Raw genomic sequence first — 22,937 nt, 5'->3', positions numbered from 1 at the left:
TTATTCAATAAATTCTGTCACATGTGTATCAATGAAGATATCATTGGAAATATCGAGATCTCAATTGTAAACATTGTTAACCCCGCCTCATTGTGCATGTACATACCCAAAGTCGGAAACCTTAAATTGTTGTATTTTGTTGCTGTGTGACATATTTGTTTCACCCTTATCGTTTTGTATAGTTTGTGTTTATGTTGTTCCGTTAAGCTACTGTCTCAGATTGGGGAGTGCCCCCATGAAATGTGTAAATCCGAACCATTCTATAGTGTTACTGTCCCAAGTGAGGAGCCTGTAATTCAATGACTGTCGTTTTTTGCTTTATATCTCTTTTGGTTTATTATTTTGTACATCAGCCCGTTAGTGTTCTGCTTTGAACTGTTTTACATTTGTCATGTTGAGGCAGATTATGGCTTGCTAAGCAAAATAGGATTTCCTCATTGTTGAAGACCGTACGGTGACCTATAATTGCTAACGTCTACGCAAGACATACTCGTACTTATTGAAAACTATATTAAATCAAGTTATCACTTGCAAATAAATCCTGGTCTACAAATACAAAATTCAACAGATTTTTTCAGTGGCCTTTATGAAAAAGTCTTTTAAAAGTAAAATGTTGTTCAATATTGCCATATATGTCTCGACAGGTTACACGTCACTGATGAGTCTTATGTAGACGAAACACGCGTCTGGCGTACTAAATTATAATCCTGGTACCTTTGATAACTATTTACAGAAAATAAGTTCATTCATTTGAGTACCTACCTTCACACTGGTTACCAATTTGCTCAAACCCAAAGCAGCAGTACATGTAGTCTTCCTGGCTAAAATTGTTTATAGAATAAATGAACACAGTTAAACGTATTGGTGAACAATTAGATATCCTTTTCTGTGTAGTAAAGATAATTTGAAATTGATGAAATGCATTTTTTTTCAGAGAAGGCAGTTGTTACTCTCTACTCTGTAGATAGAAATGATGTTAGCCCTTAATTTCAATAATACTAGTATATTGTTTTGGGGAATTTGTATCTGCTGAAAAGGTCAAAGTTAGAAAGTAAAAAAAAATGATTTTATATGTCAGTGGGAGTCATATTTATCTAATACTAAGGTAACTTTTGCATTCAATGATTTAGTTTAATTTTATTCAATTTCCTTATTCTCATTTCCATCAAAATTTTTGCAAGACGTTTTTTTTTTTTTTGTGTTATAAAAATACTGAGGAAAATTCAAAACGGAAGATCCCCAATCAAATAGCAAATAAAATCAAAAGCTCAAACAAATCAAAAGAGTGGACAACAACTGTCATATTTCAGACTTGGTACAGGAATTTTCTTAAGTAGAAAATGGTTGATCAAACCTGGTTCAATGTAGCAAGCTAAACCTCACCCTTGTATGGCAGTCGAATAAAATTCAATTATATTGACAAAGATGTGTGAACAAAACAAACTGACATAGTAGGTAAAAATGACAAAAATAGCAGTAGAGCAGTCATCATTGCGTTATTATCTTATTCATAATGAAACAATCAAATATGTAAACAATCATGTACCAAGGTTCAATAAAACAATGACGTGGTGTATAAACGTAAGTACAGAGCCACGTCATATGTAACAAAGAAACACAAAAATACATTTAGACAAAGCATATTAGTAAAAATGAAAGATAAGTAAACACAAATTATCATAGAAAATTATACCTTGACGGGATGTATAAGTACAGGGCCATATTATATGTTAAAAAAATACCCGTGGAGGTGAACAAAAACAGGCATATAGACAAAGTATGTTTAATCAAACTTTACACTAACAGTTTCCTTTCGATGGTACACCCATTTGAACAGAATCTCAAGGAAAACGTAAAATAACAAAAATACCGCATTCCGATAAATTTAAATAAAAGTCCCTAGTCAAATTGCAAAATCAGAAGCTCAAAACACATTTCATATCTGGAACTTCTAAGAAATAAATCTATAGGGCATCCAATCAATTTCATAGTAAACAATTTACCTACTTTCATAGTTTTTGTGTCTGATAAACTTACCTTGCAATCCAGTAACAAACATTAGGTCCTGACAAACAGGTTCCAGCACCAATTAACAAAGCGTGTAACAGACCACAAGTGAGCAAAACTAACATTTTGAGTAATATGAGATTGGTTTCCTCCAATAAAAAACATTTGAAAATTTAAACTCTGCGAGTAAACCCTTCAATGGTTCCATGTACATAATGAAAATCACAGGATATACAATTCATATATAATTTTTTTTTCATTTTCATTGAAAAATCTCATAGGAAAGTTGGTACAGGTTTAGATAATATACCCTAGTGAAAATAAAAATATGACTAACCAATTTCCTAGAAATAGTATATGGGAAAATGAATATGTAAAAAAACAAAAGACCAAAAAGGGACATAAACAGATCTAGCGTATAGCAATAACCAACGATGCTTTGTGGGTAAAAACAAGGATCCTAATTATTCGAGCTGTCCTAGATTTCAACTTTAAAAGATCTATCATTTCCTCCCTTATGTCATATTTTAAAACCGAGTTTTTATTTAAAAAAGACATATATATGTAGCTAATAGAAATAAAGATATAAATTTATAAATTATTGAATGTAACATTTGTACGTGGTTAAAGTAAAGTTTAAGTAATAGGTTCTTCATTTAAAAGAAGACTTTTGACTGTCAATAAGGGATTTATGATTGTTTCCATTGACAAAAATATAGTAGTTCGGGAGTTAAATCATTATGAAAAATGAGGATATTTGAAACATTAAGAAAGAGTTAAATAATTGAAAATTTGAATCTTATATTTGATAAGGTTTATTGTTGCAAATGCACTTCCGTTTTTTAAAAGTAGCACGTACTTGACTTCAGAGAAGCGACAAGACGACGATAATTTTACAATTATCAAATTTTAATGAATACAGTACTACCGACCGGCAATTATGGTTAATGATGGCCATTTCGGTTACAGGAAAAACAACACTTTATACATTGCATTCGAAAAAAATCGCTTTTCTGGGTTTACCTCCATCCCAATGCTGAAGGCAGAATATTGAAAGTCAAGGACATAAAAGAACCGAAACAGTTGAAGAGGTAGATGACCATGAAAGAACCCAAATATAATAGTTTAATCCATCAAATGTAAACTGGCTAGTGTTGTGATTTTTTAAATTGGAAAGAACTAATAGTTCCAAGGTGCAGATTAAACCAAATGAGGCTATGCTCAAACAGCTTTCCTTTATATATGGGTGCATTGAGGTTGTTTTTATTCTATGTCAACCTTTAGTGTCAATTTGTGTGAACTTCCGTTTTCGTGTTGTCTCTTTGATGTGTTAACTTCCCTAGCTGTTGTACCCGAAAATAAAATTCCGTATTAAAGGGCTTTAAACAGCATACATCACTTGAGGAAACTTTGTTTGGAGGGTAGAAACCTAACGTTCTGAATGTATAACGTCCTTTCAGAGATTTGTCATGTACTAACTTTTACCATATTTTAAACAGAATAGTCAGAAAAATAATGTGAGGTACCTATAGCTACTGTATGGTATCATGGTAATAAGATATCTTAAATAGTTTAATTTCTTCATATAACCAATGTAAGTTGTCTGCGTGTACATGCAGTTCAATATATTCAAGTTCAAAAATGACTTTTGATTTTCAATTGATGGCACGTGAGTCTTCGATAGATAACATTTTCTATGGTACTCGGGCTTATCGTAGAAATAGACCATTGCACAAGTCATGTGTTCTCTGACTGTTCATGACGTTAAAATACTAAATCCCTGGGATGTGTTTTAGTTGATTTTAGTCTCTGATGCATGATTTTTTATTATTAATTGTTTTTGGCTTTTAACTAGCTGTCAGTAACTACAAGTACTCTCAAATCGTATTTTCTTGTTAATTCGACCTGTTGATAATGTTTATAATGCCTTTTTTGTTATTTTATATTTATATGGATCTTGTCTATATACCAGCTTTGTGATTTTTTGGAATATCACTTCTTCTTACTACATTTGTATAAACTTCAAGATTTACCTGTATTTTTTGAAAACCGTTTTTATTTTTACTAAAGTGAATATTTTCGAAGGGTTAACTATTTCGCAGTGGTGTCTTGACATGGCTTTGTTTGGACTTGTTTGTTTGTTTTTTGGCCTTGAATATTTGTTCCTAATATTTTATTAACTGTGCATTTGCATTCAGATATCGCAGATCAAAATTATTCGTTTAAAGTGTATTAATGTACGTTTTTTGATTGAGTGAAGCCTGCAAATTGGTATTTTATCGTGTGTTTTTCTATGTTGTGATGTTATGCTATTGTTTCAGAAAAAAAGGAGAAGGTTTGGATCCATTAAAACGTTTAATCCCGCTGCAAATGTTTGCACCTGTCCTAAGTAAGGAATCTGATGTACAGTAGTTGTCGTTTGTTTATGTAATTTATACGTGTTTCTCGTTTCTCGTTTTTTGAATTTTATATAGATTAGACCGTTGGTTTTCCCGTTTGAATGGTTTTACACTAGTAATTTTGGGGCCCTTTATAGCTTTTTGTTCGGTGTAAGCCAAGGCTCCGTGTTGAAGGCCGTATATTGACCTATAATGGTTTATGTTTTTTTAAATTGTTATTTTGATGGAGAGTTGTCTCATTGGCACTCACACCACATATTCTATATCCATTGACATTTATTTTAATAATCATATATAATCAATTTTACTTGAAAACATAAGAAAGAGTTAAAAAGTTGAAAACTGCAGTTTTTAACATTTTATGGTTTATTTTTCCTTGTTTTATTGTGGCAAATGCACGTGCGATTTTGTATTAGACCATTTAAGACATATATGTCTGTTTAAGTGATAAAGATATTGCACCCCTAATTTTGACGTTTCAACTTATTAGGTCTGTTTGTTTTGTTCACATATTTTTGTCAATATAATGGGAATTGATGCACTTGTCACACAAGTCAGACGTTTATAGATATAAGAATATGTGATATGAGTGCCAATGAGAAAAATATAGATTCCACAACTGCAACAAGTGTATTACGAAATTTCTCCACTCGAGACAGTTAAATTTTAATATCTAAAGCGCGAGGCTTGCCGAGCTTTTTAAGTAATTACAATTTAACTGTTGAGAGAGGAAAGTTGTGTACTTTTGATGTGACGTCATCAGGCATGTTCGCCTTTTTGCATGAGGTCACAATAGGAAAATTCAGAAGAAAACAAGATTTAACGTCACAATTCAATTTTAACCAATCATTTGCCAAAAACAGATTTTTTACTAGTGAGGAGAAATATTTTTCTCACACCGGTCAGGAAATTCGAAAATAGCCCAAAAATTAGAGAACTATCCATCAAAGTAACAATTTGTAAAAGTAAACCACTATAGGTTTACTTTTACAAATTGTTTAGCGTGATATAGAATCAGGTTTAATTAACTATTTTCTACGTAAGGAAATGACTGATCCAACTCATTGACGTAGATGATTATAATGCAGAACTAGTGAAGCCAAATATTATTATATTCAAGGTTATAGCGATTATATAGTTACCAGGTACCAGATTTATAATTTAATTACACCAGACGCACTGTTCGTCTTCATACGAATCATCAGTGACGCTCAGATCTAAATAGTTATAAAAGGCAAACAAGTACAAAGTTGAAGAGCATTGAGGACCAAAAACTCCAAAACGTTGTGCCAAATACGGCTTTTCCTTTGATAAGAAAATCCTTAGTTTTACAAAAAATTTATCAACACCGAAGTGCTGACTACTGGGATGGTGATACCCTCGGGGACGAAACGTCCACCAGCAGTGGCAATGATCCAGTGGTGTAAATAGTTATCAAAGGTACCAGGATTATAATGTTATACGCCAGTCGAGCGTTATATATTCGATTTTCAGCTTTTGTTGTTGTTATTAATTTTTTAATGACACAGTTTAGATATGTATAATCATTGTGTAACGACACTGAACTACTTATCAATACGATCTATAAATTACGTAATGTAGCTGATCCAATCGAACAATGCAATTTAAATTTTAAGTCGTTCTTCGCATTGATTTTCTATAATTTAAAGGTGATATGATGCTAAATTTACATTTGATTTTCCGAAAATATTTAAAGTTTGAATTAAGGTTAAACAATTAACCTTCACCGATTTTATGCATATATATCAATATTGCAAACAAGACATACCTGTTCATTCCGGCTACCTGCTTACTATTGAAAGAAGGTAAACATGTTTTAATTTAAGACATTTTTTTCTAATTTATCTAATTTTTCGAGTTATTGTTTTGTCTCAAAATCATTGTTTTTTGGTCAATTATTGATCTCGAGTGAAACAAAATAGTGTTTTAGCTTTAAAATTACTGTAAAAACATTAATTCAGAGCAATAAAACGTACTCGTGAGAAATGATATATAAGGGATATTTTGACTGACTTTGGTTGACCTTTTGTTGATTACTTTTTGGCTGTTATATCAAGTTTTACCCAACTGATTTTAACAAATTGGTCAGAAGTTGAGATGATATGAATGTTCCAATTTAGTATCTTTTTAACTCGGCATCATAATTTATGTGCACGACCAAAGCCATGATCCTGAAATGGAATTTTGTGGTTTGGTTGCTGGGTGTAATGTGGTGGGGGGTTTTTTTTTTTGCTTTCGTTTTCTTTTTTTAAGCACCGGGCTATTTCTTTCTCTTTGAATTATATTAACTTTTCATTAGTACAAATTGTAAAGCCGTTTGTGCTGTTTTACTCAATGATATCTGATGCCCTGTGATTTACATCCACTTATGTTGGTTTTGTTTGAAAGCAGTCTTGTGTCAATCATGCCACATTTTCGTTTCTTAACAAGATAGTAGAATTCGATGAAACGTTACGAATTGTAAGACAATACCGATTAATGGACTTTTCCTATCAATCGTCTACAATAGTTAAAAGTGTAAACAAAAAATCAAATTTTCCGTTTTCGTGTTGTCTCTTTGGTGTGTAAACTTCCCTAGCTGTTGTTCGTACCCGAAAATAAAATTCCGTATTAAAGGGCTCTTCAACTTTGTAATTGTTTGGCTTTATAAATATTTTGATATGAGCGTCACTGATGAGTCTTATGTAGACGAAACGCGCGTCTGGCGTACTAAATTATAATCCTGGTACATTTGATAACTATTTACACCACTGGGTCGATGCCACTGCTGGTGGACCTTTCTTTCCCGAGGGTATCACCAGCCCAGTAGTCAACACTTCGGTGTTGACATGAAAACCAATAATGTGGTCATTTTTTATAAATTTCATGTGTACAAAAGTTTAAATTTTTTCGAAAAACTAAGGATTTTCTGATTCCAGGCATAGATTTCCTTAGCCGTATTTGGTACAACTTTTTGGAATTTTGGATCCTCAATGCTCTTCAACTTTGTAATTGTTTGGCTTTATAAATACTTTGATATGAGCGTCACTGATGTGTCTTATGTAGACGAAACGCGCATCTGGCGTACTGAATTATACTCCTGGTACCTTTGATAACTATTTATTGTGTGCATAACATTAAGACTGAGAATGTATAAACAAATCTTTAATGGTAAACATAACTATTTTGAAAGTGGTTTGTTTTATTTTAATTGTTCATACTTTATGCTAGATGACCATTATGTATAATAGTTAAAAGGCAAACAATATTATACCTTTGTTTTTGCAGTTATTAACTCCAAAATATTGATTTTCTTGTAATTAATATATTTAACGATTCATTGATCCCGATTTTTCAAATCTTTTACAGTTGAATTTGGTTAAACAATTTACCTTCACCCATTTCACATATTTATACAATGTTTTCATAATTCACAAGTCATTATATGTTCATTCTTCATTTATTCTTGATGCATATGCTTGATCTTAATGAACCTGAAAATTTAAAGTAATTGAACAACATTTTTTTTTATTTTAAACTTATTTTAGGTGTTTACCTTTTAATGATATAGTAACTGATTCTGTTAACTTAAAACATTTTTGCATCATAATCATATCTGAAGCCAGTCAGAATATCTTTGGAAAAAGATATATATGTTAGTTATATATCATGGTTATTGTACGTAACTATGTACATTGACTCCCCCCTACTTCGGTTTATAGGTATTTGATCATTATGTAAGAGTGCCTGTATACATGCATTTCTCTTACATTTGTTTTCCATGTTCGCTATATTTTTGGTTTGCCGTTCTAGCTAAGCAGCTTTTCAACGTCTGTATTAAGGTGTTATTTTTAAATAACTGTTTACATTATTATTGTGGCGGGCGGGCTTCATAACGCTAATGACAATAATAAATGAAATGTACACGATTTGATCCTCCGAAGATACCCCAAGCTCAGAAGTCAGTATATCGGTACGCATGAAACATACGCACAGGTTTTTAAAGTGTTTATTTATGAAACAGAGATGTCAAAACATATGCAAATCATATAGATTCATAACTTAATTTCCCCTCGTTTATTATTATAAATCCTAGTCCGGTTAATTTAACAACTTTTGCCCTTTTCTCCTGTATAAGTCATTTCCAAACAATTTTTGCATTAAAAGGTCATGATTTTTAATTTGCGCATATAGTGGAGTAAAATGTTGATTATTACTATAGTGTTATTAACTGGCTGTTTCTGTATTGGCTCTTTTATAGTTTCGAGGTTAGCTGTATTGGACGCCAACTACAGCTGATCTAGAATACAAAACAGCGCCAATATAGAAATAGCCATTTTATAACACTGTTATTTAATCACTTTAAATTTTAGTTAGGATTAATGAAGAAACTTACAATGAAGAAAATAATAAATTTTATTTTGTCATATACTGTGGATTCATTTATTTTCGTGGGTACCAATTTTCGTGGTTGGAAGAAAACTTGCACATTCGTGGATATTTAATTTCGTGGTTTTGGCAAAGTCTGAACATTCCTTTAGATAATTGAAATTCGTTGAATATTTAAATTCGTGGTTCCCTGTACCCACGAAATCCACGAAAATTGGTATCCAACGAAATGGTATAATTGTACCCCATGATAAAACTAATTTGTTCATATATTTAATTATTAAATTTAAAGAAAATCCTTAGCCGTGTAATGTGACGTTTGTAATCAAATAGTTCCGGTTTATATTAAATGCTTTGAGTTTTTATCGCATAGCATTTCAAAGTCATTCTGCAAATTCCCTACCCTGCCCTGTATCGCACCCTTTATCACACCCCTACAATTATTTTTAACATAAACTCCGTTTAAATATATGCAAGCTTTTTCATATTTTTTTTTTAACTCAAAATGGGTCATAAATATCATTCGGGCGTGACGCAATTATTGAATGACGTCATTGTTTGAAATGTGCCGTCACAAATGTTGAGCTTTCATATTTCTGACACAAGAAATGCAACTATAAAAAAGAATTCAATGAAATACCAAACAAAACAAACAAAAACAAATATTTTTAATACAACAGCACGCAAATTTTAAGGTAACCCAAGTGCTTCGGATGAGTAATCGAACAGTTCTTTTAACGCTTTTAAAACAAAACAAAAGACAAAATGAAGGTTACCTAGATGCTAGTGATCAGAAAGCACTTCATATATACTCTCATGTTGAAATATATGATAAAACGTATAAATAAAGGCAACAGTAGTATACCGCTGTTCAAAAACTCATAAATCCATGGACAAAAAACAAAATCGGGGTAACAAACTAAAACCGAGGGAAACGCATAAAAGATGGCAAAATCCGTATCACATGCCGTATCACCCTAGACCAATATCATCCCTCGGGCCTAAAGGCCCTCTGGCTGAAATTGGTATCTCGGGATGATATGGCATGTGATACGGTTTTTGCCATGTATTATTCTCTATGTATGACATTGAAAAAATTTAAACGAAAGAACACCTAAGGATGTGACTTCTACTGACAATGCTCTTTACAAATTTGTTTACATTCAGTTTATTTTCTGTACAAAATTATCCAAATATTAATTGCCAATGCACCAACCAATTCACCACACAATAAACAAACTTTTAAAATAAATCTACAAAATAGAAAGGCACCTGTACAAGATGTCATACTCTAAATCAGTTTGAAATAAGGTGTGCGTGAATTTAACAATGGCTCGAGGGCTGATATTGACCGAGGGCTGATATTAACCGAGGGCTGATAATACACGCGATATGAAAAATGACATGTTATGATCTTTTTATCATATGCTTCAACAATGGAGAAACATAACTGATTTATATATTAATCCTTTTACGTGTTTCCCAAATAGAAGTTCAAAGAGTGAAAAGTTCACGGACGTCGGGCCCCAAATTTAGTACATTCGATATTGAATCTTTCTATCATATGCTTCAACAGAGAAGAAAACCATTTTAATATGGACTTTTCGACAACAAAAAATTCAACAGTATACATAATGGACACTGTTTGGAAAGTCAACTATTTTTAGATTAACTTTCCAAACTATGTTTAAACTTTTAAAAAATGCATCCATTTAAAAATTTGTTTGTTTTGTTTATTTTTATTTTATTTTTTTTTTTCTATTATTTTACACAATATACTTTCCGGTATTCAAATAATTGTTTTGTACACTACTTTGAAATGTTTTTCACTGAAAACGTAGAATTTAGGTGTATTTTCCGGAATTTGCCTAGTATCACCGGAATGCCATGCGATAACGTTACGGAAAGGTATGTGATAACAATCAAAGCATGTGATAAACATTTCATATCAGCCCGCATAGCACCAATTCGAAAAATATTGAATTTACGTTAATTTAATGCTATTATCATACAGTACACATTATATGTTATTTAGTCTAAGTAGATGATAACGACCATTATTACATGTATTAATAAAGTGGACAGTAATATGAAATACTGACGGAGCTAAACAAGTTTTTTTAAGATCCAATCCATTTCCCATTTAATTATTGACATGTTTACCAAACGTACACTCAATTGGAATGCATATTATAAGGACAGAAAATAAAATTGAGAATGGAAATGGGGAATGTGCCAAAGAGGCAACAACCGGACCATAGAGCAGACAACAGCAGAAGCTTACAACAGGTCGTCCATGCGGCGAGAAATTCCCGCACCCAGAGGCGTCCTTCAGCTGGCCCCTAAACAAATATATATACTAGTTCAGTGATAATGAACGCCATACTAAACTCCAAATTGTACACAAGAAACTAAAATTAAAAATAATACAAGACTTACAAAGGCCAGAGGCTCCTGACTTGGGACAGGCGCAAAATGCGGCAGGGTTAAACATGTTTATGAGATCTCAACCCTTCCCTATACCTCTAGCCAATGCAGAAAAGTAAACGCATAACAATACGCACATTTAAATTCAGTTCAAGAGAAGTCCGAGTCTGATTGCAGAAGATGCAACCAAAGAAAATAATCAAAATGACAATAATACATAGATGACATCAGACTACTAGCAGTTAACTGACATGCCAGCTCCAGACATCAATTAAACTGATTGAAAGATTATGTCTTCATCATATGAATATCAGGCACAATCCTTCCCGTGAGGGTTTTAAATAAATGTTTTTTGTTCCGATGCAAAGTTAATCAATATTAACGCCGACATATGCAATCTTTAATGACCTTACAACAGTATCGTAACTATATCCCTTCTTAAGGTAGCACAATACAAAGATTTTATACCTCCAATTCCCAAGTTTTAAAATGCTGTAACTTTCTTTATAATGCTTGAAAATTTATAAAAGTGGTATCTATGGATAGCTAACAGATTACTCTGTCAAATTAATGCAATGTTAGTATTATACAACAGTTATGTAATCAATTATAATGATAACTGTGTCTACAAAATTTTACAACACATTTCCACTTTCAATTGAAATTAGCTTCTTCATGGATCCCTCGAGAGGATTGATTTTATTATATGTTGTTCCTTCAGCCATTATCTACAAAAGGGTGTCTCAGATTTTGGATAGAATGTATAGATAAAATTTTACACCTAATCATACATTAGCTACTTTTATGTGGTAAGGATGTTTACACTAATTACAAATTTATGAGAGAATGGAATAAGATAGCGTTAATTTGAGACACCCTTTTGAAGCTCCTGCTGTGTTGATTAAGATAAGGTTAAAATATTTTGTGTAGCTATAGAGATGAAAGAGCTAAATTCATTCAAGTGAACTGACCAAGATTTTGCCATTAATTGCATAATAATTGATTACATAATGATTACATAACAAAAATATTGCATTCATTTAAAAGATTATTCTTTTATCTATCTATATATACCTCTTTTATTAATTTAAATGCAGTATTAAGAAAGTTACAGCATTTTAAAGGTTGGGGATTGGAAGTAACAAAATCTTTGTATTGTGCTACCTTAATAAGTCTATTTAAACCTGTTAATACTTAAGTATTGGCATAATGATGAAAAAAAAAACTAGCAAGGGTAAAACAATGATATCGTATTAATGATTTCTCGCAGTGACTAGGAAGAACTAAAAAAGTGTTTTCACTCTAAATAAAATTAAACTTTTCTACAAATGTATAACCATCACTGTACTTTGGTCTTTAAAATACACCTCACATTCTTGTTTCAAACAAAGCCAGCGATCACTGTTCGTTTGAGATACTTTCAACAAAACCAGCAAATTGAACATCATCCCAAATGAACAGACGACACAACGATTTCAAACACAAATAGTATACATATAACCTGACTCAACGTTTACCGTAATATATCAAACAAATTAAAGCATGTAAAACCGTAGGAAGTGTGGTGTAAATTTACGCATTGTATTATTTTTAGACTCCAAATTATGATTCCAATACGCAGGATATTATGTTTCATTATATTAACCATCATTATATGCGATCTGACTTCTTTTTAGCAAGTCTAAAAGAAAACATGATATTTTTTTCTTCATTTGTAGATATTGTAGTTTACAAAAAGGGCGACACCGAACTCAAATTTATGTCAGGAACAACGATTGGGTTTTTGCGCTATGTATTTATGTATTTTTGTCCTCTTTATTATGAATCTATTAATAAAGTGGTATAATGTGTAAGTCTATCGAATGATGTCTTTCAAAAACATACAAAGGAAGCGCTAACAAAAAAAAAAACAACACCATTTTATGTACCGATCCTAGTTATCTTCATAGCACTCGGAGTTCGGTAATTTTTTGAATTTATTTTTTCTTATAAAAAAGTCAATTTTTCTAAGTTATTATTCTTTAAAACTATCAGTCGTCTTTTAAATATATATTTATTTTGGATTAATCTTGTAGTTGATGATTTTATGGAGTGTTTTCTGGTATTGTCACCTTAAATGTATGTATACGGAAAAGCGGTTCGGTCTCTCAATGTTGTTCTTCTTTCTTTTTCTTTTACAGCATTTTAAATGAAATTTCAATATTACTGAAAAATTATCAACCAGGGTTTTAAATATAACAAACTATTCAAAACGTTTACTAAATTTTACCATTGGTACATGTACATCATTCGTAAATAAAAATCAACATGCAGACATCTTGTTCGTTCACGTATTTCACATCCATTGTTTTATGGGAATTTTCTTTAAAAAGCACAAAAATGTCGGTATTCACCAAAAAAGCCACCCAAACCTTTAAACATACTTATTCGGACGGAATATAGTTAAGAACCTGTTGTCAAGTCATTAAGGATTGCATATTTTAGTATTGATATTAATTCACTCATAAGGTCTTGGCATCGGAAATAAACACATTTATTGTAAAACCAGTTCTCATACTAATAATACGGGTTATATATATAAAAAAAATTGTTTGAATGCCAATGATACAACTCCACAACAGACCAATTGACACAGAAATTAGCAACTATAGGTCACCGTACAGTCTTCGACAATGCGCAAAATCCATACCGCATAGTCAGCATAAAAGGCTCCGAAATGACAAATGTAAAACATTCAAACGAGAAAACTAACGGCCTAATTTATGTACTAAAAAATGAACGAAAAACACAAAAACACATTCACAATTCAACCACTGAACTTCAGGCTCCTGACTTGGAACAGTCACATAGATATATAATTTGTCGGGGTTTAAAATGTAAGCGGGATCTCAACCTCCCCTAACTTTGGATAGTGGTGTAACAGTACAACAAACGGACAAGAGGATGAAAATCTGTTGAAAAAGGCTTAACTAATCAGATGAACACAAATAGAAATACATCTAACAAAAACACAGAGTTGACGTGGCCGGGTACTTGTATATACCAACAACAAAAACACTCAGTACAGATATGAGAGTACTCGCAGCTATTGATAGCAAGTTCAATACACTCACAACAAATATAAACACAAAATAATGCATCTTATACTATGTTTTCTCAAATATTTTATGATGGTATGATACTTAACCGCTAACGGGAGTGATTGTACACGATTTTCTTTCATAGGATGGAGACATAATCTTACACTCAGTTTGATTGAGGTCTGCAGCTGGCATAGCAGTAACTGCTAGTAGTCCTTTGTTCAATTTATGTATCATTGTCATTTTGCTTAGTTTCTTTTGTTACCTATTCTGACATCGGAATCGGACTTATTTAAACTGAGTTTTACTGTGCGTATTGCTATGTTTTCTTTATTCTACATATTTGCTGGAGGTATAGGGGAAGCAATGAGATCTCACAAAACAAGTTTAAACCCGTCGCATGTTTGCACCTGTCGTAAGTTAGAAGCTAGTGGTCTTTGTTAGTATTGTATGTTTTTTTAATTTTTAGTTCATTTATATGTTTTTGAGTTTAGTGTGACGTCAAGTTTTACTGAATTAGTGAACAATTTTATTTAAAAACAAAACCCGAAGTTTAGATATTAAAATGTAGATGTATGATCATTTGAATTCAAATTTAAGATGAGTCTTTCAGAGGTTAAGAACATTATACTTGTAATAGTTATACAATTATATACTGAAGTAGTATCATCTTCTTTACAGGAATACTTTCAATAGTCCAAACAACCGCTTATCATGGATACTTCACAGATGCGTTTTGTTGCATTACTATTAACAGGTATGTATTTATATAAAATGAACCAAATGCTATTATTATTATTATGTCATTATATCATCATTTGCTATTTTATGAGTTTTATATATGTTATACTACTAATGTTTGTATCTATGATGAGTTTATTTGCATGCAGTAACTGATCATTAACTCTCATATAAGCAACAATACGGAATGATATCAAAGATATATTCCAATCTCATTAAAACATTGGAAAATATAGATTATGTTTTCACGTTTTGAATACAAGGATCGAACTCTTTTCAACCTATGAGTTTTAAATATCCTCTTGGTATCGCCCGCCTCTTTCCTTTGTTAATAGATCGGTAATCATTTGTGTGACAGATATTCAAACCAATGTCTGATGGCATCATTCACATGTTCTAAAGGATGACTTCAACTATATAGCCAGTAACATGTCTGAAAAAAAAAGGAAATTCTGCATTACGTTCAAAGTTGTTTTATGGTGTTTTCAAATTATAAAAAGATGTGATCAGGACATTTTAAATTAGACATTACGAATGTTATACATGTACCCCTGTAACGTCCTTTGTATATTTAAATCATACATATTTTAATTAAAATCACGCATAATGTATTGGCTCTTGAATAAGGTATTCGCTCTTATCTAAAAAATATTAAATAGCTTGAAATAAGTACAGTCTTACCGTTAAGAACAGTTTGCGTTATTATCAAACTGTTTGAAAAAAGAAAATTTATAAAGAAAATTCCAAAAAGATATTTACAAACCATATACCTATGTCTTGATATCATCTGAACGGAAGGGTATAATTATAATTAGATTGGGTATTCCAATCAATGAGAATGTCCACCAGAGATTAATTGAAACAAATATATCCAATAATAGGTTACCTTTTGGATTATAGCTCTTCATCTTTTATATAAGCTTTGGATTTCAAATATTTTGGCCACGAGCATCACTGAAGAGACATGTATTGTCGAAATGCGCATCTGGTGCAAGAAAATTGGTACCGTTAATTTTATTACCGTACACTATTCAATTATGCGACTTAAACATGCCGTATACATGGTGAGGTCGGCTATAAAATGTCTCAACATTAAAATCTGAACCAATTAAACAAAGAAACTAGCTGCCTAATCTATACAATTCACCAAAAACCGATATGAAAGACATGAGCTATCTAAAACCACTTAAATACATACTCCCATTTTAGATTAGCACATAAGGTATGCGGAGGGATTTATATATTTGTTAGCACTCACACCTCTCCCTAACCGACTAAAGTGGTGGAACAGCTCAACAAACGAGTCAACTGTCAAATTAGTTGCAGTTGGCTTGATTGAATAGATCGGTACGAAGAACAAACAAAAACAACTAACGTAAAACAATAAACATAGAACACCAATATAACAGTTCTCGTTGCTGCTCAAAGCTGCATGTATATATATAGTTAGTTTAGAGCCAATTACAATTAATATATAAACAAGATTTAAGAGCTTCTACTAAAATACCCTTGGATTTCTGAATGCGAGAGAAACAAAGACTGACAGTGATAGAAAGCAATAATTAATAATTGAAAAAATAATCAACCGAACCCGACTTTATTTACTCTGAATATTTTATCAGTACAAAATAAATCATTAATTTCAGTTTAACAATTTTAACGACAGACGCGCAATTCGGGTACATAGGAACAACCAGTGACGTTCGAATTAATAGCGTTAAAAGCCCAAATCAAATAAGAAGAACCAACATTCGATATTGTTTCGAAAAATTCAACATATTATTTTCAACAAATTGACATAATTTTACATAGTATATTCCAAAAGTATTGAACGCCACAGCTGTCTTATGATAAGAATAACCATGTCATTAAGGTAAATAAAGGCAACAGCAGTATACCGCTGTTCAAATGAAAGTAAATGAAAAGTTTAATCGCCTCAATCCGTCTAATAGTTAACCAAAATGCAAAAATTTTGAAGATTTCAGTAATTTAGCATGACTTAATGATACTTGAACGCGATATTTGTGCATTGTATTGTCAAAAACAGCTCATATTTATGTAGCAGAAGCATTTTACCTTTCAAAATATAGCTAAAAAAATACTTTTTCACTATTTTCTAAAACTGCTATACTTTGGGGCCAAAAAGGGGTCCTACTGAACCTATTCCTTTTGTGATTATTGAATCAATGTAAACTACAATAAATAAAAAGATGATTAAATATAGAAATTTAGGAATTAAAGGGAATGAATTGTCAAATGGATATTCCATAATATGTTCGTTGTCTACAAATATAGTTCAATCATGAAACTAAAATATACAATACATACGGTAGTATTTTCAATTTAAACAGATCAGAAAAACAAGAAACATAGTTAATTGAAGAAATAAAAACAATAGAAAAGTAAAAACTGTCAATTACTATTTCAATGACATATAATTCTTCAAAATTACGGAGATTAATCTCAACATTAACAGGCCATATTATTGCCTCTAAAATGGACAATAGCACTTATGCCCTAGACCCGCACGAGTTAGTCAGGAAAGGGTAAGGTGGGTACCCTGGAATATCACAAATTCGAACTGAACTATTGCCGGTTGGCCAAACTAAGAAATTCTCCACATCAATCATTATACCAGAAATAGAGGTGGGTATTGCCTCTTAAATGGCCAATAGCACTTATGCCCTAGACCCGTACGAGTTAGTCAGTAAAGGGTAAGGTGGGTACCCCCTGGTATATCACAAATTCGAAATAAACTATTGCCGGCTGGCCAAACTAAGAAATTTTCCACGTGGGCAATGATACCAGAGGTAAAGGTACTAATTGCCTTTAAAATGCTTCATAACACTTATACCCTAGACCCGTACGAGTTAGCCAAGAAAGGGTAAGGTGGGTACCCTGGTATATCACAAATTCGAAATGAAGTATTGCCGGCTGACCAAACTAAGAGTTTCTCCACATCAGCTATTATACCAGAGGTAGAGGTATTTATTGCCTTTAAAATGGTTCATAGCACTTATACTAGACCCGTACGACTTTGTCAGCAGAGGGTTAAAAGGGGGATACGAAGTCGAACTGAACTATTGCCGGCTGTCCAAACTATTCTACGGGTCTAGGGCATAAGTGCAATGGGCCATTTTAGAGGCAATACCTACCTCTACCTCTGGTATAATGCATTGGCCGATGTGGAGAATTTCTTAGTTCTGTTCGACTTTGTTGTAAACCAGGAAACCATATCCCCCTTTTAACCCTCTGCTGACAAACTCATATGGGTCTAGGCTATTAGTTGTTAGTGGCTTTGAACTAGCACTAGCTGTCAGATAACTGCGAGTACTCTCAGATATGTTCCTAGTGTCTTTTTGTTGTTGGGATGTACAAGTACCCGGTCACGTCCACTTGTATTTTTGTGCATCTGATGAGTTAAGCCTTTTTCAACTTATTTGTTTAGTTCGTTCTTATGTTGTACTGTTATACCACTGTCCAATGTTAGTGTCTTAATAGTTTAGAACATTTGCTTCATGATATATCTTTAACCTTAATGATATGGTAATTCTTATCATAAGGCAGTTGTGGCGTTCCATACAAAAGTGCTGACTGCACGACTCATGATAACATCCACTAGCAGTTGCGTCGGTCGACCCAGTGGTAGTATAATTTCATAAAATATAGCCGGCTTATAACTTTGTACGTCAAACTTGCAATTAAGTTTTCATTTGTAAAACGTCACGTTTAGCTATCACGTCTTAAAAGAAATGTAATACCGGTGATGATTCTAAGCTGGGGTAAATAACATTAATCGTAAAGTTAGCGGAATTTTATTTTATATCAAATTTATCTATTTTTTCAAGCTCTTGTGTATTTTTTTCTTTTTGTCATGCATTATAATCGGAATAACAGTACTGTAGTTGAACAGTTGATGTTGTTAATTTTTATTTGACGGTCGCACAAATACACAAGCTACGCGTCGTCAGTGACAAATGCATTTGCGACCATCGAATCTCAAATTGGCGATGGCAACTCTTCAATTATAGTTTTGGTATTTCTTATGTCGAATAGCAGTTTACAAGGAAGATTCAGAAAAATTGTATCAAATACGAGTAAGGCAATTTATTCCTGAAAGTAGAGAAATATAAGTGTTTCCAATAATTCAACCTATCAAAAAGGATAATCTAAAGAGAATGAACATGTCAACACAATTCAGGTAAACACAAAATTCTGACTTCTAATAATATGTTGTGGTTTATCATAAATCTTGCACTCAACTAGATATGTTCTGTTGAACACATATGATAACTGATGGTCCTACCTCCTGTTGATTGTTTGTGTTGATATGTTGACATTGCACAAGGTTGTGCTGTTTATGACGTCTTTACAATCAATTTGATTGAATTGAACTGATAAGCCTGAGCGATTATGAGTTTTTTTTCTTTCAAAGTTGTTATTGACTTTGAACAATCTTTCGTTAACTGTAAGTACTTAAAAAGAGTGTCTTTTGCTTTTATGATAGAAGTTGTTTGTGTGTTGATCATATTAGATGAGTGAAGTCATGTCCAACTGGTATTTACAGTTTGTTTTTAAGTCTTGCTTTTACATTGCAAAGATTGATAGCGCAAACACATGTTTATTTACACCTGATTATGTGTGTGCATGTCCAAATGCAAGAGCCGTTTATTAGTTTTTGTCCTTGATAAACAATCTGTCTTGGATTTTTTCTCGTTTTTTGTTAGTCACAAATGTGCAGTTTTGTTTTAAAGTTGTTTCAAATATCGTTTTGTCAGGGTTTTTATTGATGTTTTTTCGACATGAGTTTAGGTCATTTTTTTGGCATTACGGTGGTCTACAGTGTCTTAAAACTACGTCAGATTTTCCTATGGTGTATAGTTGTCTTATTGTCTCATACTACATCTCTGTATTTTACATACCCATCACCATATTTTTGAAAGCAGTCACATACTGTAGAAAGATCAGTGTTAAGTATAAGATATTGACCAGCCTGTATATCGTTCTTTGCATGAACTTTGTGAAGTTTTCAACAGCGGTAAACTACTATTGCCTTTATTCCGTAATGAATGTAATGAACAGATGTTTCATTGGTTTTGTTTTATTTGTATACCAATTGAGATATAGACCGAACTTTGAATACGTAAAACTCCTGTTTGGAGAATGATGTAGGCGTATGATAAAGGCGTATGATGTAGGCTTACAAGTAAAATTTACGTTTTTCCAATCTAATTTATTAGGTTAAGCAATCTGCATGTTTGCAGACTAGTATGAAATGAAAACCATTAATATCACCGGATGTCAATCGGCGTTGTCGTAGGCACTTACCAGATATCCTCACACTATTATTGCAGAAATTAGAATAAAAGAAGGTCATTATGAGAAAGTCCGTTTAATATAACTGTATCATTTATCCTTACAACGATAAATGAATTTTACCTTTTGTTATTTTATTTATGAATCATATCCTTTGAGGATTTTGTGTAACCAATCAAAGACGCTACACATATCAATGTTTACATAGGAGATGGTGTTTCAAGTTATGACAACAAACTACCAGCATATAAAACAAAATAGCTAAGAATCATTACTTGTATTACTTTTCTTCTATCTAGATGCTTAAATTTGATCTTTCATTTAAACCAAAAACTCTCATATCAGTGATAGTACAGGCCTACGATGTATTTACGGGGCCTGTGCAGAATCTATTATACTTCTCTTGAGAAAAAAAAATCAATGTAAAACATACTGTAGATTTTATTACAATATTTATTTTTCTTTTCAGTTATGTTGACTCTGTTGAGTGTTTCGGGTGAAAAATACTTTCATTACACAACAAAAAATAGTGGTGATGCCATTAAACAATCGGGATACATTCAGAGCTCAAATACAGGCGCTGTAGGAAAAGGAGTATATCTGACTAAGATGTCACCTTTCGTTTATGGAGCGTCACAAATTGCCTATAATAATTGGCAGAATTATGATACAGCAAAAACAAAAAGAGTATTTGAAATAGAAATTTCATCAGGTGTAAAAGATGCAGATCTTTATCAGAGAGATGTATATATCTATACTAAAGGAAATCTAGAATTCAAGGATAAAAGTTGGATATACTATGATTGGCCTTCTGGTGTTAAAGGAAAATTAAAAGTTTTAGCAAGCGGAACACAATTTCTCAAGTTTAGCAGTAGTATTACGACGATATTTGTGGTTGTCTCATTTAGTTTCTTTGCATAATTTGGGAAAACAGTTATTTGTTGATGATCGATACTAAATACAAACAAAAACAGATTTTCAATGGTATCTTTTAAATTTTTATACAGTTTATATAAGAACAAAAACATTAACTAGACTTACAACTTTTCATTTTAACATTTTTATAAGACCATGTACATGTATATTTTAGAGTTAATATTAATATTTCATTTTAATAAATACTTAATACCAGTCCAGTTTTATTTTCTTTGGTAGAGTTCAATAATTAAATGTACAGTTATATTACTAATATCTAGAATAACAACATGTTATGTAAATTCAAAGATCGGAAGGCAAACTAAAGGAACTAAGTAAGCTCTAAGTGAAGTGCTTCAATGTGATTTGCCAACAATTTGTGTTCACTAATGGAAATAATACGGCAGGAAATATATATATATATATATATAGGTTAATAATTGAAATATGGTCCCACTTGCAGGAATTTGATTACAGTTGTATTTCGCATTACATTCCTACGATGATTTAGAACATAAAACAAATTAGTCATTCATACTTTGATTTATCGATAAGAGTAATAACTATACTGCTGATGTTAAATAAATACGTGTTTTATCTTTTGTGAATAGCGTTAATTAACTCGCTCATGTATCATTTAATGAAAAAAGTGTTCCTTGACTCTCTGTAAAGTTTAGCAAAAATCACGTATTCCTTTTATGTTGATAGCGTTGATGTACAAAATCATCTTTAAAGTAAAGCCATCGAAATTAAGACGGCCGTATTTTATATCAAAAGTAAGTACTTTATGATTTCGTTTAGCAACTAAAAAAATTCCTACATTGGACTTCCAATACCATGATAATATAATGAATCTTTATTGCGAACAAAAGTGTTATCTAGTAATAATTCATGAAAAGTTAAAGTATCAAAGCTAGTCAAAATGACATACTTCTTTTGATTGTTGTTACTAAAGAAAATACCTAATAGAATTCGAACAAATATATTTGCATTTAGACTTTTTAAATGGCCATTTAAAGAGGTGTGAGTTTTTTCTTTATAAAAATATGAGGCAACGTGGTATGAAGGGTAGTAAAATCCAAACTTTGAACAGATTCGAAATTACCAATATATATAGCTTGCAATTTATCAAGTACTTCCAACGAAATTTTGACACTTCAAAAGTAATAAATTCCACTATTTCCAAAGGCCATATTTGAACATTTATTACAATTTTTATTTTATTTTACCTAGTGTTCTACTAAACAAAATAGAGTTTAGTAGTGGAACAATGGCTTGAAGACGAACTATTTTTGTAAGACGTTTTGTGCAGGTTCGGAAGCCAGTACATAGTTGGGATTTTTGTTGTATTTGATTCTGCTTGTAAAAGAGCTTATGTTTGTTACAAATGTAATTTTCCGAAAATGGAATGTTGGTGAACTTGTGATTTTCTTTTGTAGAACATCAATGTTAAAAAGCATATGTTAATCATTCGTTCACTTATATCTCTCATTTTATTTAGAAATTAAGATAAGCTATATTCATCTTCTCGTTCATACAATTCATACAAAAATAAACAAATGGCAGAAAATTAATTTTTAAGGTGTATAATAATATTAAACTTTTAAACACTCAACTGCAAACACCAGACTCATTTGAAATGTTTCATTTTACAAAAAGAAAT

At 31.9% G+C, this 22,937-nt stretch overlaps 1 long non-coding RNA gene across 1 annotated transcript; it reads left to right on the top strand.

The window, feature by feature from the left end:
- The first annotated feature begins 6,118 nt into the window (after nucleotides 1-6,118).
- Nucleotides 6,119-21,490, top strand: LOC143043240 (uncharacterized). Its single transcript, XR_012968270.1, has 3 exons — nucleotides 6,119-6,232; nucleotides 14,984-15,059; nucleotides 20,829-21,490. It is a non-coding gene; the product is annotated as an uncharacterized LOC143043240 (long non-coding RNA).
- The last annotated feature ends 1,447 nt before the right edge of the window (nucleotides 21,491-22,937 follow it).

The sequence above is a fragment of the Mytilus galloprovincialis genome, chromosome 8, assembly GCF_965363235.1.
Source record: "Mytilus galloprovincialis chromosome 8, xbMytGall1.hap1.1, whole genome shotgun sequence".
NCBI lineage: Eukaryota > Metazoa > Mollusca > Bivalvia > Mytilida > Mytilidae > Mytilus > Mytilus galloprovincialis.
Note: the sequence above shows the minus strand (reverse complement) of the source record. Positions and strands in the feature narration are given on the sequence as shown.